This window comes from Globicephala melas, chromosome 8 (assembly GCF_963455315.2).
Source record: "Globicephala melas chromosome 8, mGloMel1.2, whole genome shotgun sequence".
NCBI lineage: Eukaryota > Metazoa > Chordata > Mammalia > Artiodactyla > Delphinidae > Globicephala > Globicephala melas.
Genome location: NC_083321.1, coordinates 87,219,025 through 87,232,841, shown reverse-complemented (window position 1 = coordinate 87,232,841; position 13,817 = coordinate 87,219,025).

The window sequence follows — 13,817 nt, the reverse complement described above, 5'->3', positions numbered from 1 at the left end:
GGACACTCTGGCCCTACAGAACAGTCCCTGTCTGAGTAATTGGGATTAAGATAATGGTTAAAAGCATGAGCTTTAGAGACGGACAGATGTGGATTCAAGTCCTGACTTTTTCCACTTCCTGTCCTTGTGACTATGGGAACTTCAATAACCACCCTAAGACTTGAGTACCTGTAAAATGGAAATCAAAACAGCACCTGCTTCATTTTGCCAGGGTGAAATACGTAATTATGTAAATCACACAGTACAGCACATGATACTTAAAAACTCCCTCACAGAATGTTTCATTCTTTGTTTACTGTATTATTAACAAACGAAGGAGCTCCAACCCATTAGCAGCTGATGGGTCATACTGTGGTTCCAGACCGTGCTGAGTGCTTCATTCTGAGACAAGAGAAAGATTAGCCTTGTTTCCTGGCTTTGAGGAGCTCCGGGAGAGACAGGACTTACACATGAATAGAAAATGATGAGCCAGTGAACGGCCAAGCCAGTGTCTAATAAAATGCTAAGCTGAATGAGACCGGTGATAAGAGGGATTGAGATTCAGGGAGGGAGGCTGCTATGAGAAGTGAGGAGGTGCCCAGCATTTACTGAGTACTCACTATGTACTGGCTTCACAGGACTGGACCCTCAGTCCTGACCATAGCCCCGGGAGATGGACATTTTCACACGTGTTTTACTCACCAGAGGGCACTGAGGCTCAGACACGTGAAATAACCTGTTCGAAGTCATTCAGGTAGAATTGGCTGGAGTCGGCACTGGAGTCTGGATGACGGAGGGTGGGCTTGAGCTGACCTGGAAAGAGGGGTGGGGTGTGGAGAGGCAGAGGTTGAAGGGGAGCTCTATTCCTTGGTTTGCTGCCTTTGGCCCTTGGAGCTGGGCCCTGCTAGGGAGACACTAGAAGTTCTGCCTGGGACCCACCGCTGGGCTTGCCACTCCCGACAGGCAGTGGGCATCAGTGCCAGCCAGTCCTGGCAGGTGGAGACCACATACAGCTCCTACCTTGCCACAGTCCAGCAGTGAAACCCGACCTGTGTCATGGCTCCACAAGGTGCCAGGCATTTGCCTTCTTATCAGGCTGGGCACATTCCATGGCCAAGTGGCCACCTGGGTTGCCTGTCAGGGTAGATCCACTTTGGGCTGTGTGTGCATTTGCATTGCTGCCTGTCCTGCGACTTTTGCATTTGTGAGAGTCTGGCCTGGCGATGCAGGAGCGAGTGCCGGGGTGCGCTGCCTTGGCTGCTGCCCTTTGTGGCAATGAGACATACTGCATACTGGGAGAAGCGTGGTTCTGGGGTAAGAGGACCTGGCTTTGAATCCTGCCCTCCTTTCTTGGCTGTATGATCTGGGGCAGGTCACCTAACCTCTCTAGGCCTCAGCTTCCTTTACCCAAAATGGAAATGGTAAAAAATTCCTACGCTCAGTTTCAGTTTGAATATCAAATATTATAAAGACCCTGACCTACCTTCCTAGGTGCTCCATCAAGTTAATAATCATTATTTTTAATGGTAATCACTGCTTCTGGAATATTGAGAGTTCTAAGCTTCAAAATCATGCTCAGAAGGGAGTGCGTGGGGATGAATACAAGCGTGTGGTGTGAGGCTGCCACAGTGTCTCGCTTGAGCAGACTCGGGGGAGCCCCAGCTTCCAGTGCTCAACTGTGTGAGGGAATTTGTGCTTGCAGAAATCCTGTGCTTCACCAGATGGCTCAGAAAGGCTGTGTGATTGTGATAAAACTTTGCCCCTACAAAGTCTCTGTTGGGCTGGAACTGGGTTTGAGGAGAGTTTAGCTCAAATGCATCACCCAGTAGGGAGCTATAGTGATCATAACGTGCAAATGCATGTATACGTTTCTCGTCCGTCATGTCTGGGGCTCAGCGGAGAAAGAACACAGTATGTGTCAGATGCACCTGGGTTTAAGCTGCAGCTTGGGTTTAAACTTCAGGTGATCTGCGGCAAGTTCTTCCACTTCTCTCAGCCCCCTCTCATGTCAGGAGGGCTGCATTCCTCTACACTTTCTTTCACTTGGCATTTACAAGAGCCTGTGAGGTTGGCGTTATGACGATTATTATTGAGCAAACAAGCTCGGATCACTTAAGTGACTTGCCCGAGGTCACTTGTGTAAGAAACCCAGAGTGAGAACAAGGTGTCACACAGGCTTGAGCCTCATGTGTTGAAAACTTCATCTAGATTCCCTGGGACCCTCTCGAAAAAGTTCTAGGCCAGTGGTCCAGTTTGAGACCTTGAGTTCTTCCTTTGGCTTCTTAATCACTGTGCTTTTCCAAACAAAATTCCTGTCCTCTGGTGATACCGACGGCATGTTTGCATAGTGTATCTCTGAGAACAATCTCAGGCCCCAAACCTGCCATTTTATGAGAAGTTGGCTAATTATAGGAGGCACCATCGGTCTGCAACATGGAGAAGATAGGGTAGATTGACTGTTTCAGGGGATTGTAAAAATTCCCTGGATGACTGTTGCTAAAAAAGCCCTAAAATAGACTACAAGGTGGTTCTACAAAGACATTTTTGGGGAGGGGAGGTCTGGCTTTATGGAGAGTCACTAAAGAATAGTCTAAATTGGCCTGGGGTTTTGATTTTGATCAATTCAGTCTGAAATCAACTTTATTCTCAGAAACCTGGTCGACCAGCCTACACCTCTAAAGTCTCAGTCAGGTGAACACAATGCAGAGTTGGTGAGAGGGTGAAGGTAGTTCTGGTAAAGTCGGGGTTCTTTTCTGAGTTTCAAAAAGTAGAATGACCCCTTAGAGGAGGCAGACCCGTGGATCAAACAAAAATTTTATTTTCCTCCAGCAAACGAACAATTCACAGTGGCTGGAGGAGGGGCTGTGGCTTTTGTGGATGCAACCTTAGCACTGTTTTCTCTACGAGAGCACATGGCAGCCGAGTGGCGAGCAGGGCGGAAGAGGAACCGAATGATGGATGGCACTCGGCCAGGAGGAGCAGATTTCTGCAAATCAGGCTGCGGGTGATTCTGAGACCTCTGCTTGATCTTAACCTGCCCAGCTCCCAGCTTGGAGAGTGAGAGACAATCCCCACTCCACATGGGGAGCTGAGGTTCAAAAAAGAGGGAGCTAATGGTTGCGTGAGTCAGGCCGAGAGCTGGAGATGCAGTGGTGTTTTATTTTTTAACATCTTTGTTGGAGTACAATTGCTTTACAACCATGTGTTAGTTTCTGCTCTATAACAAAGTGAATCAGCTATACATATACATATATCCCCATATCTCCTCCCTCTTGCGTCTCCTTCCCACCCTCCCTATCCCACCCCTCTAGGTGATCACAAAGCACGTAGCTGATCTCCCTGTGCTATGCGGCTGCTTCCCACTAGCTACCGGTTTTACATTTGGTAGTGTGTATATGAGATGTAGTGGTTTGATTGGCAGGTTTGGAGACTGGGGCTCAGGAGCTGGCTGACTTCTTAGCTTCAGCCCTCCAGCCTCTAGGTGAGTGTAATTCCCTGTCCTCCCCACTCCCTACTTCATAGGCTGTAAGTGAAGGGAATAGAGGACCAAGAGTATGCCTCAGTCTTCCTTGAAGCCAAGGTAACCCAGTTCTGCCTTTCCCAGTACCACAAGCTGGCGAACCCCTCAGTCTCTCTTTGAGTGTCTACCTCTTCTTCCTGGCTTATGCGGTGGGTCGTTCCCTTTTCTGGGAAGAGTCAGGAGGCATCCCACAGTGGATGTACTAGCACCCTCATGCTTGTTCTCTTTCTTCTTCTTTTTTTTTTTGTGGTACACAGGCCTCTCACTGTTGTGGGCTCTCCTGTTGTGGAGCACAGGCTCCGGACGTGCAGGCCCAGCAGCCATGGCTCATGGGCCCAGCCGCTCCGTGGCATGTGGTATCTTCCTGGACTGGGGCACGAACTCGTGTCCCCTGCATTGGCAGGTGGACTCTCAACCACTGCGCCACCAGGGAAGCCCTCTCTTTCTTCTTAATCAGCACTTGAGACATGCTAGGAATAGAGTCCTTGCTTTCTCCTTCTCTCCCTCTCCTCCCCTCACTCTCACTCTCTTGCTCTCTCCCTTCTTCTTTTAACCTTTTCTGTTCCTCTTCTTCTTTTCTCTCCCTCCCCAGCCTTTCTCCGTCCTTGTTTGGATGCATTGATTTGGTCCCTACCCCTGACAATGTTGCCTCCTTAACAAAAGCGTGGGCTCCCTGAGGCCAGGGACCACGGACTGAACTTGCACCCCGATCTGGCATGTGCAAGGACTGTCTCGAAACATTTGTCAGTGTGGTTCTCAGTGAGGCTGTGTCCTTCCTGGCCTGTGACTCCACTGCAGAGACCAAGGCAGGAGTGCCGCCTTCCTTCCCCAAGCCCTCCTGGGCTACTTTCCTGGGCTGTGGCTCTGTTGGGGCAGATTTAGTAGATGGTGGTGGCTTGTCTCTGCCCTGGATGGCATGTCCTGTCGTCAGCCCAGTGTCAGTCCTCAGCTGCTTGTCTCCACTGCACAGACTCTTTTTTAGCAGCAGAAAAGGTCTTGGACAGCAACTAGGAGAGTCTAAAGGTCCTTGTTCTCTGCATTTCTTTATTCCTCTGCTGGCAACAGGAATCCTTAGTGGCTGGAAAAACCAAAAAATATCTGAGCTGTAAGTGTCTGACCCAATCTGTCTGAAAAAATAACACAAAATAAGAAAATGAATTTGTTCAATTCTACTTGTAAGATATTACTGCAGACAAGCATATATCATTATCCAACTTTAAGGGTGAAATCTTGGATTTTCATGGCTAGAGACCGACCAAAATGCAGAGGTGCATGAGAGTTGGGGTCAGGAAGTCTCCGTGGAAGGTTTAATTGAAACCTTAAGGTAAATGGCTAACTGCCAGGCACCTGGTTAGCTGCTTCGTATACATTCTTGCTGAGTCTGCAAACAATCCTAGGAGGCAAGCAAGTGTTATTTTTATGCCTATTTTACTCACGAAAAAGCTGAAGCTTAGGAAGTTTTAAGTAGTTTAGACAAACTTATGTGCCTAGAGATTCAAACCTGGGGTGACTCTGGTTGGTGTTTATGTTCTTAGCTTCTATATTGTACTGCCTCCAAAAGGAAGTATAGTGTCAAGTTTGGAAAGCCCTCAGGTCCTGAAGTGAGGATATCCAGTCGATAATGAACTCTCAGATTAATAAGTCATCACAGGAGGATTATGCTGCTCGCCTCTGGTTTATATGTTTGGGCCCATTAGACTAGCCCTAAAATGTGTACTCTTTACTTCTGGACACCATTACTACAATTCGTGTAGCTGCCACCAGGTGAATAAGCATCTTGGTCCCTTGCTACTCAGAGTGTGGCTGAGCAAGGCACTGAAAATACCTATAGATGAGTTTATTAACTCCATAAACACATAGGTTCGGTCCCAGCCTACCAGCAGTGTCAGCCTCATCTGGCAGCCTGCTAGAAATGCAGGATCTCAGACGCACCCGACCTGCCCAAGCCCAGTCTCCACTCTAACGAGAGCCCCCAGTGACCCATGTGCACATGAAGAGAGTTGGGCTCACAGCCTTGGCCTATGGCTATGTTACCTAAGCAGTTGGATTTTTCTCAAGAGTAGAAGACAGAGCTAATTGATTCATAATTCAGTCCACCCATTTTTCTAAAGGAACACAACTTTTTATTATTTAAAAAATATGTAACCAATCATGATGTAACTGATAACCATGACTAGCTCATAAGAACTAACCATTTAAAAACATTTCTGTTGAACAGTGACGTTTACCTGAATCCAAATACCTGGGCACACCTCAAGTACTTCATTCACTGAACATCACCTGTTCTCATTCTAACACCTAGAGACTTGCTGGGTCACTCCACAGGATGAGATCCTTGAAAATCACTCAACGAAAGCATTTAGCCACCTGTGTGCACTTATTAGCGAAAAGAACAAAGATGGCCACCACTTATTAAGTACTTCTACTTGGGGTCAATACACGTTACTCCTATTTCTATCAGTTTTTTGGTGTGGTACTTCAATTTGCATCCCTTCTGATTTTTTTTTTTGGAGAGAATTTCATACAGTATTGTGAGTTTTTATCGACAGGGGCTATCTTAGTCACCTTTCCACCTGCAGAGTGCCTGGTGCAGTGTTTTATATAGGGTAGTTGCACAATAAATGTCTTTTGAATGTGGGACAGCCCAGAAACTCCAACCTTCTTAAAGGAGCCTTTTGATTTTTCTTTAGGACATTAAAAATAATAGTTCCATGGCATCATTTGAAACAGAGTTGTACTGGAGCAGTTTCTTTGCAGAGGCCATGATAACATCTGATCAAATTCTCTTAGCTCCTTTTCTGTTCTGTACCATGTTTTACCCCACAGCTTTCCATTTCAGCATTTTGTTGTTAATCAAAGATGCCCTCATTCTGCTGATGGATAGCGCTGACTTGTCCATGGATGAAGAGTGGGTCAGTAGTGTGAACCTCAGGAGAATTCTGTTCTAGAAGCACCTAAGGCCTTTCCTAGGGAAAGGAGGTCATAGGCTATGGGATTAGACAGATTTAGGTTTGAATTATGCTCCTTTAACTTATTGGCTTGGCATTTGACTCAACCTTTCTGAATTTTAGTTTTCTTACCTATAAAATGGGATAACAATACCTACCTTATTGGCTGGTTTTGGGGACCAAATGAGATAGTGGCAGGTAGGTGACCTAGCAGAAACAAAGTAACTGGGGATCTCTAACTGCAGGGGTGACCAGCTGAAATCAGCAAAACCATGATTTTCTCCTAAAGTGCAGAGAGAGCAGAAAAACCAGATAGTTAGGGAAGTCTTTTCCAAAGGAAGGAATGTGACTCTTCTCAGACCCCTGTAACACTGATGATGCTCTCACACTCTCCAAGACATGATGACCTCTTGTCTCAATGTCTTAGAGAATTTGGAAAGGTCTTGGATGCTCTGGCCATGCAATGTGACCCAACTTCCTGAGCTCTTTTTATTTTAATTGAAATGTAATTGACCTAGAACGCTGTTAGCCCCAGGTGCACAAATAGTGATTCTGTTTCTATACATTACAAATGATCACCACAATAAGTCTAGTTACCATCTGTCACCATACAAAGTTATTACAATGTTATTGACTATATTTCTCATGTTGTACATTGCATCACCTGGACTGTATGAGCTCCTTTTGATCAATGCAAAAAAACAAAACAAAACAAAATAGTACTCCATAAGTTGTTCCCAGGACAAAACCAATTTTGAAGAGTTTTTCTGAATGAGTATATTTTACTCCATTGATTTGTGTGCTTTGGTCACTAAATTGTAGCCCAGAGAGGTTAAGGCTCTTGTTCAATATCACAGAGGAACTAAGTGGTAGAACCAGGAATCAAACCCAGGACTGTCTGGCTCGAAAGGCTGTAAGTCTGGGCTGTATTGTTTTGTGCCTGGGGAGCTGGATTCCCACTCCCTTTGTCCTGCTGCAGGAAGGAGACAGACAGAAGCCAATGCTCCTTTCTTCCGTTGCAGGGGTGGGAAGGAACACAGAGGCTCAGGCTCCGCTTGGCTACCTAGATCAGGAGGCTCATTTCGTCCTCCCCAGGTAACCTCCTCCAGGTGATCAGCCAGGTCTGTAGCGGATGGGGTGGGGGCCCTCCTCCAACCATTCCCACCGCAGGGAGAGGAAGCCTTAGGAAAGGGCAGCCAAGCCCATCGTAGCTTTGATCCTTCCTGCAAAACATTGGGAACACAGAGAAAACTTCAGCCTTTTCATTTTCTTATTCACAAAGCTCGTTGAGTGAGTGCTTAAAACTCTTGAAGAAGAACTTGAAAGAAGCCGCAGGGAGACTGTCCTGCAATCTGAGTCTACCTCTGCTTGCTGAGCCTATGGCAGAGAACAAGTTGCTTGGACAAGCCTGGCCCCTCAGACCCAGCTCAAACTAGCTTCAGCTGGCGTGTGCCAAACAGGAGGGCGGAGAGCGGGGGACAGGAGCCCCAGGGTTCTCATCTGCCACACCCATCTCTGCAAGCCCTCAACCCACTGTGCTGCCCTGGGGCCAGACTCCAGTTAAAGTTTAGATGGATGTCCTGGCTGTGTTTTTCTGTCTCAGGTAAAGGGTGGCCCGTAGAGAGATTTACTCAGGCAGGGGAGGTGCTCAGGCTGGACTCATCTCACCTGCATGGGGCCACCTTCCGTGCCCTCCCCCGTCTGTGCCATGTTTGGTGGACAGAGCAGTTCCGTCAAACTGCGGAACATCTCTGTGTAGGAGCAGCTGCTACAGAAGGAGGAGACATTCCTTTGGCTTCCTCAGGCCAAAATGCACATACAATGGAGACACAGAGCCCCAGAGAGAGTAGGTGATCGCCTCCACCACCTGGCTCAATGCCTCAGTGGAGATGGGTAGACGGATCCCCAGAGAGAGCATGGCAGGAGGTCATCTGAACAAGGCTGACTATGTGTCCCAGCCACTGCCAGTCCCTTTGCAACATGAAGCAAGCAAAAGGAGCCACACAGAGAAAAGGTCGAAGGATATGAGAATGTCCACATGATGCCAGACCTGAGATCCCTTCAGGCCAGAACTCTCTGATAATAATCAAGGTGGGGGAGGTTTTCTGTTGGCCAGGGCCTATGCTTTTTTTTTTTTTGCGGTACGCGGGCCTCTCACTGTTGTGGCCTCTCCCGTTGCAGAGTACAGGCTCCGGACGCTCAGGCTCAGTAGCCATGGCTCACGGGCCCAGCCGCTCCGCGGCATGTAGGATCTTCCCGGACCGGGGCACGAACCCGTGTCCCTTGCATCGACAGGCGGACTCTCAACCACTGTGCCACCAGGGAAGCCCAGGGCCTATGCTTTTTATGAAACTTTAAAAAACGTCTTTCAATAACCTTATGAGGTTTGAAGGGCTACCAGAGGTTGGATTTTCTGTTTGTCCCTTAAGGGGACCTAAGCAATTAGTCATGTGTCCCTTCTACCTCTTGCTCCCCCTCTCTGTCAGCTCTTTCTCAGTAGCTCATTGTTGACCTGTAACAGCTTTAGGTGCAGTAAAGAACTTCCCTCCTGAAAGAGAGTCGTGTGCTTGGACGAGTCACCTTGCCCCTCTGGACTCAGTTTCCTCACTTGTGGAATGAGGGTTGGTTGGACAAAACCACTGGTTCTCAACCCTGACTCTGCATTAGGATCTTCTGGGGAAGTTCTTAAAACATATGAATGCTTATTTCATAGACACACACACACATCTATGACACATAAATGCATGCATGTGAAAAGGGTGAAAACTGCATAAGATCTGTAGTCTAGTTAACAGCATTGTACCAATGTCACCTTCCTGATTTTGCTATTGTACTGTAGTTATTTAAGATGTCAGGCACCAGTGAGGGCAGCTGTGTGAAGGGTACATAGGACTTTAAGTACTAATTTTGCAACCTCCTGTAATTTTAAAATATGGAGTTAAAAAAATCCTAATCCCCAAATTCTACCCCAGAGATTGTGATTCATTAGTCTGGGGCTTGGATGGCAATGTTTTTTTAAAACCTCCTTGGTGATTGTAATTCGCAGCCAGGGTTGAGGACTCCTGAAGTAGATGATGTCTGGGTCCCTTTCCAACCCTGAAATATTATCAGCCAAATTAATCTCAACCCCTTCCTGAAACTGTTTAAATGTTCAACTTGTAGGGGTAATGTTTTAAAGTTTATTACCCACTGTGTAAAGGCGTTCTTTTATTTGTCCTAAAGTTACCCCTTGTCTGTTAGCCTCTTTCATTTCCAAGAACTGTCATCCTCTAGCTGGATCTTGGAATTGCTGCTACTCATTGATGCCCTTTCCCTGTGATACTCTTGCCACCACTCACTGGCTGCAGGTCATTTCTTATTCACCCTGGGCCACAAGCCCCCGCATTAGATGCTGCCAACTCCGCACGGGTCTCAGCAGATAGGGGTGAATCGGGCAGGCTTCCCTTTAAAGTCTCTTCACTTTATTCTCTGGACTTCCACCCAAAGCCCTATGGGGAACCAGAATTTCCTGAGCCAGTGGGGGGTAACCAGTAAGAATTATAATGTGGGAAGGGGAGGATTCAGACATAATGCTGAATGGCACTGTGCTCACCGTCTGAAAGAAAACCACGTCAAACTTAAACCTCTCACGGGGAGCCCAATTAAGGATGTGCCCCTGTTCTTATGCGAGGTCCTCTGCCCTCTGACAAACTGTCTTTTCAGAGAACACTCCCTTCTTTTCACAACCACAGTGAAATTGTTACCCTACCCACCTTTAGGAAAAGTGTCACCTGCCCACAAATTGATCTCTTCTGGTCATCAGAGCAATCCTAGGACTTGAGTAGCCCCCAGCAGAGCTCTTCTCAAAATCTGGCTTATCCAACTATGAATTACATGGAGGGAGGGAAGTGGGCCTCGATAGGACAGCCCCGTGTGAGCTTTGACAGGTTTAGTCCTGACAGGTTAAAAGTGAATATCTCTTCTTTCCTGCTGATCACCCAGGTGGCAATGAATGAATGTCTCTCTCTCTCTCTCTCTGTCTGTCTCTGTCTGTCTGTCTGTCTGTCTGTCTCTCTCTCTCTCTCTCTCACACACACACACACACACACATTTTCCAGGACCCAACTGCATGTTATTTATCTATATTAAGCAAGAGAAACTGTTTTCTAAATGGATGCAGATTCCTGCCCTCAATGAGTTTGAAGCTTCATTACTGTGCAGAGCTGTGTCCACTCAGATTTGTTCATCTTCCAGCTCCTACGTCTTGCCCAGAGGCCTGTTGGAGCAGAAGAAATGGGTCTACTTTCCCTGCCTTTGAAAGCACGGAGCCACCTAGTCCCGAATCCCCCCTCTGTTGCCACACTAAAATCTAGTCACTCGGGCTTTGTGATACCCCCCACCCGGGACCAAATCTTGTTTCTTAGGCAGGGCATCCCCATCCCCTTAGCTGTGAGAGGAAGGGAGGCAGTGTGAGGGTTAATTTTCCTGAGCAGCCCTGCCACCATTGTGCAGGCATCACAGAGGGTTTGAGGATTTAGAAACGATTGTAAGTCTGTGTTTATTTTAGTCTATTATAGTCAGAGTTTTCATTGGCTTTGATTCGAACTCATTGTAGCCTTCATCTTTCTGGAATGAATAATGATTTTAAAAAACAATTTCTATCAAACTGTAGCACTGCACCACCTCCCTCCCTGTTCCTGCCCTGGCCCCATCATTCCAGTTATCCTTATCTGTGCCTTGCTTTCTGATGTCCACCTGCAGTCTTAGGCAAGCTGCCAAATGTCACCGCTCTGGCCCATTGCTTGAGGTAATAGTTTCCAAAGGTTTACTGCTTTCAACTTTGTCTCGTCTTATCTCTCTCAGGCTTCAAGTCTTGACCCCTAATGTAAATTTCCCAAGAATTTGAAAATCAGTCCACGCCCATCCTCCCCGTTTAAGATTTTTAAAATCACACCCTCTTTTAAACATTTGACTGGATTTTGAAGGCATGTAATCCGTCTTGCACACAGTAAGCACTTGATATTTTGTTCTATTGATCTCTCTAATGGTTCTGAATAACAAAACGATTCATTCATTTAAATTTCCATTTGTAATCTTATTAAATGCCTCTGAGGTGTGAGGAACTGGCTACAGATATACATGTACAGATGCATATATGACTTTTAAGGCAAAAGATCAAGTTCCAAATAGATTATGTCTCCAGGTCTAATGCATGAAAAGTACACTGAGACTATTGGAAGTTCTGACTGTGGCATCAGGTAACCTGAATCGGAGAACTGTGATCCCGATTTATAGGTTGTGTGACCTCAGGCAAGTCATTTCATCTCTCAAAGCAGCAGTTTTATCATTGAGAAAAATGAGAACCATAATAGTATCTATCGGGTGTGCTTGTTTGAAGATTAAACGAGATAACGCTCACGTCACTGGCCCATAGAAAGAGCTTAGTCCATGTAAGCTATTATTATTGTGCTTCTAGGTTCTACAAGGGAACAATCCAGACATTGAATACATCAGTGTTTTTCAAGTGTTTTTCAGAATCAACTTAGGTACATTAAAAATGCAGATGCCTGGGCCTCACCACTGGCTTACTGATCATGCTTTCTCACACTGAGGTGTAGGCACCTGTATTTTACCCAGCTTCCCAGGCATCTGTTGATGAGAAGCCTTCTAGGTTGTCCCACTGCTGCTGCGGGGCTCCTGAGCTGTTGTGTGAGCTGCAGTGGGTAAGAGACTGGGTGGGCTGTGACAGACTTTGTCATGTGCCAGGTGATCTGTTGCCCCAAATTTCTGCAAAGGTCTTAAAGACCATTTTAAGGTTGGAGATATTCGTCGTAATGCACAGTAGCGATATTAGCTCTTGTCTCACATTTTTAAATGAATCTTTTTCCATGCCAGATTTAGGGAAAACCTCAGGGGCATGTGAAGAAAAGAACAAGAAACAGGGAGGTAGGAAGCACTCTCTGTTTGTTAGAGCTGCAAGATCACCGATTCAGAAGGCAGAGGATAGAAGTGGGGAATAAAAAAAAAAGAATGGCATCCAGGAAAGAGAGATTTTGGTGCCAACCACTGGACATCTGTGGGTTCTCTGCTCTCTGTCCCTTTGGGACAGCTGCTGGGGGTGGGGTGCAGGGCATGCAAGGGCTTTGGGCTGTGTGAACAGACGTTTGTTGACAAGAGGCCAGTTTCAGTTTAGTTCGAAACTATTAAAAATTTAGTTTTATTGGTGTCTCAGAAAGGCAGTAATTGTTCTGTTCCCCTGGCATATCTATTCCATGAGGCAGGTTGTAACTCGTCTTGTTTGCCCAAGCCTTAGCAGAGTCCCCAGTGAGGGGACAATTTTACGGTGTCAATTTGAAAGCAAATCTGTCTCCTGATCAAAAGAAACCCACTGAGGTAGCAGTTTGTCACCTTCTTCCCCTCAGTCCCCAGAGTGGGGGACTCTAGCAGCTCTTGTGCTCGGCGTCTTTGTATCCTGTGGACAGCTCGACCCGTCTGGGGAGCTCTGACTATTGGTGGTCAGCTGGGAACACAGCTTTGTGTGTACAGGGGTTTAATGGAGGATGATTCCACAGGTTCCTGCACAGTCTTTCACAAATGGTGACAAACTTTTCACCAGTGGAGAGTAGGAAGCACCACTTGGTGTTTTTCAGACCCAAGTTCAGGCACTTATTGGCTGGGTGACATTGGGCAGGTGACAACTTCTCTGAGCCTCAGACTCCTCGTTTTGCTATCAATGTTGTTGCGAAGATTAAATGAGAGAATTAAATGTGTGAGAAAACCCTTAGACAATTCTGGCACACAGGAAGGGCTCAGTAAATGGTAGCTGTGGCCAGTACCAATGGTGCCAGTACTGCTGCCATTGTGCTGAACCTCAAGACGAGGAAAATGTCCCCCAGACCTCACAGCAGGGATGAAGTCCTGGGCCTTAATGCCCTCTGCAAACAGGATTTAACAGTATAGTCTAGCACAGATGGCTTAAGTAACTCCTCTTCAGCTTGAAAGACAGTTGGCCTTGTTCAAATAGATCAATCAGAGGAAGTTCAGTTGTAAACAACATGGTCAATCCTACAAATCAATCTGTAAACACGAGTGATGCCTATTTAAAGACTTAAAGCAAAAATTCAGAAATAGAAGGTAACAAAGAATTCTAACCTTTTTGGTACATCAACTGCATGGTAGCTCTCAAGAGAAAGATCAAGTATTTGCCCCGAAAGTTTACAAAAAAGGATTTTGGAAATGAAATATCTACAGGTTAACAGTGCTGTAGGTAAGATGTGTTTTTTGGTCATATTAACCTTCCACTGACTACTGATAGATATGAGAAACTAATGATTCATAAATGTCTTTCTCTGATGTTGCCCCAAGACGTACACTCTCATCTAACGGTGAGG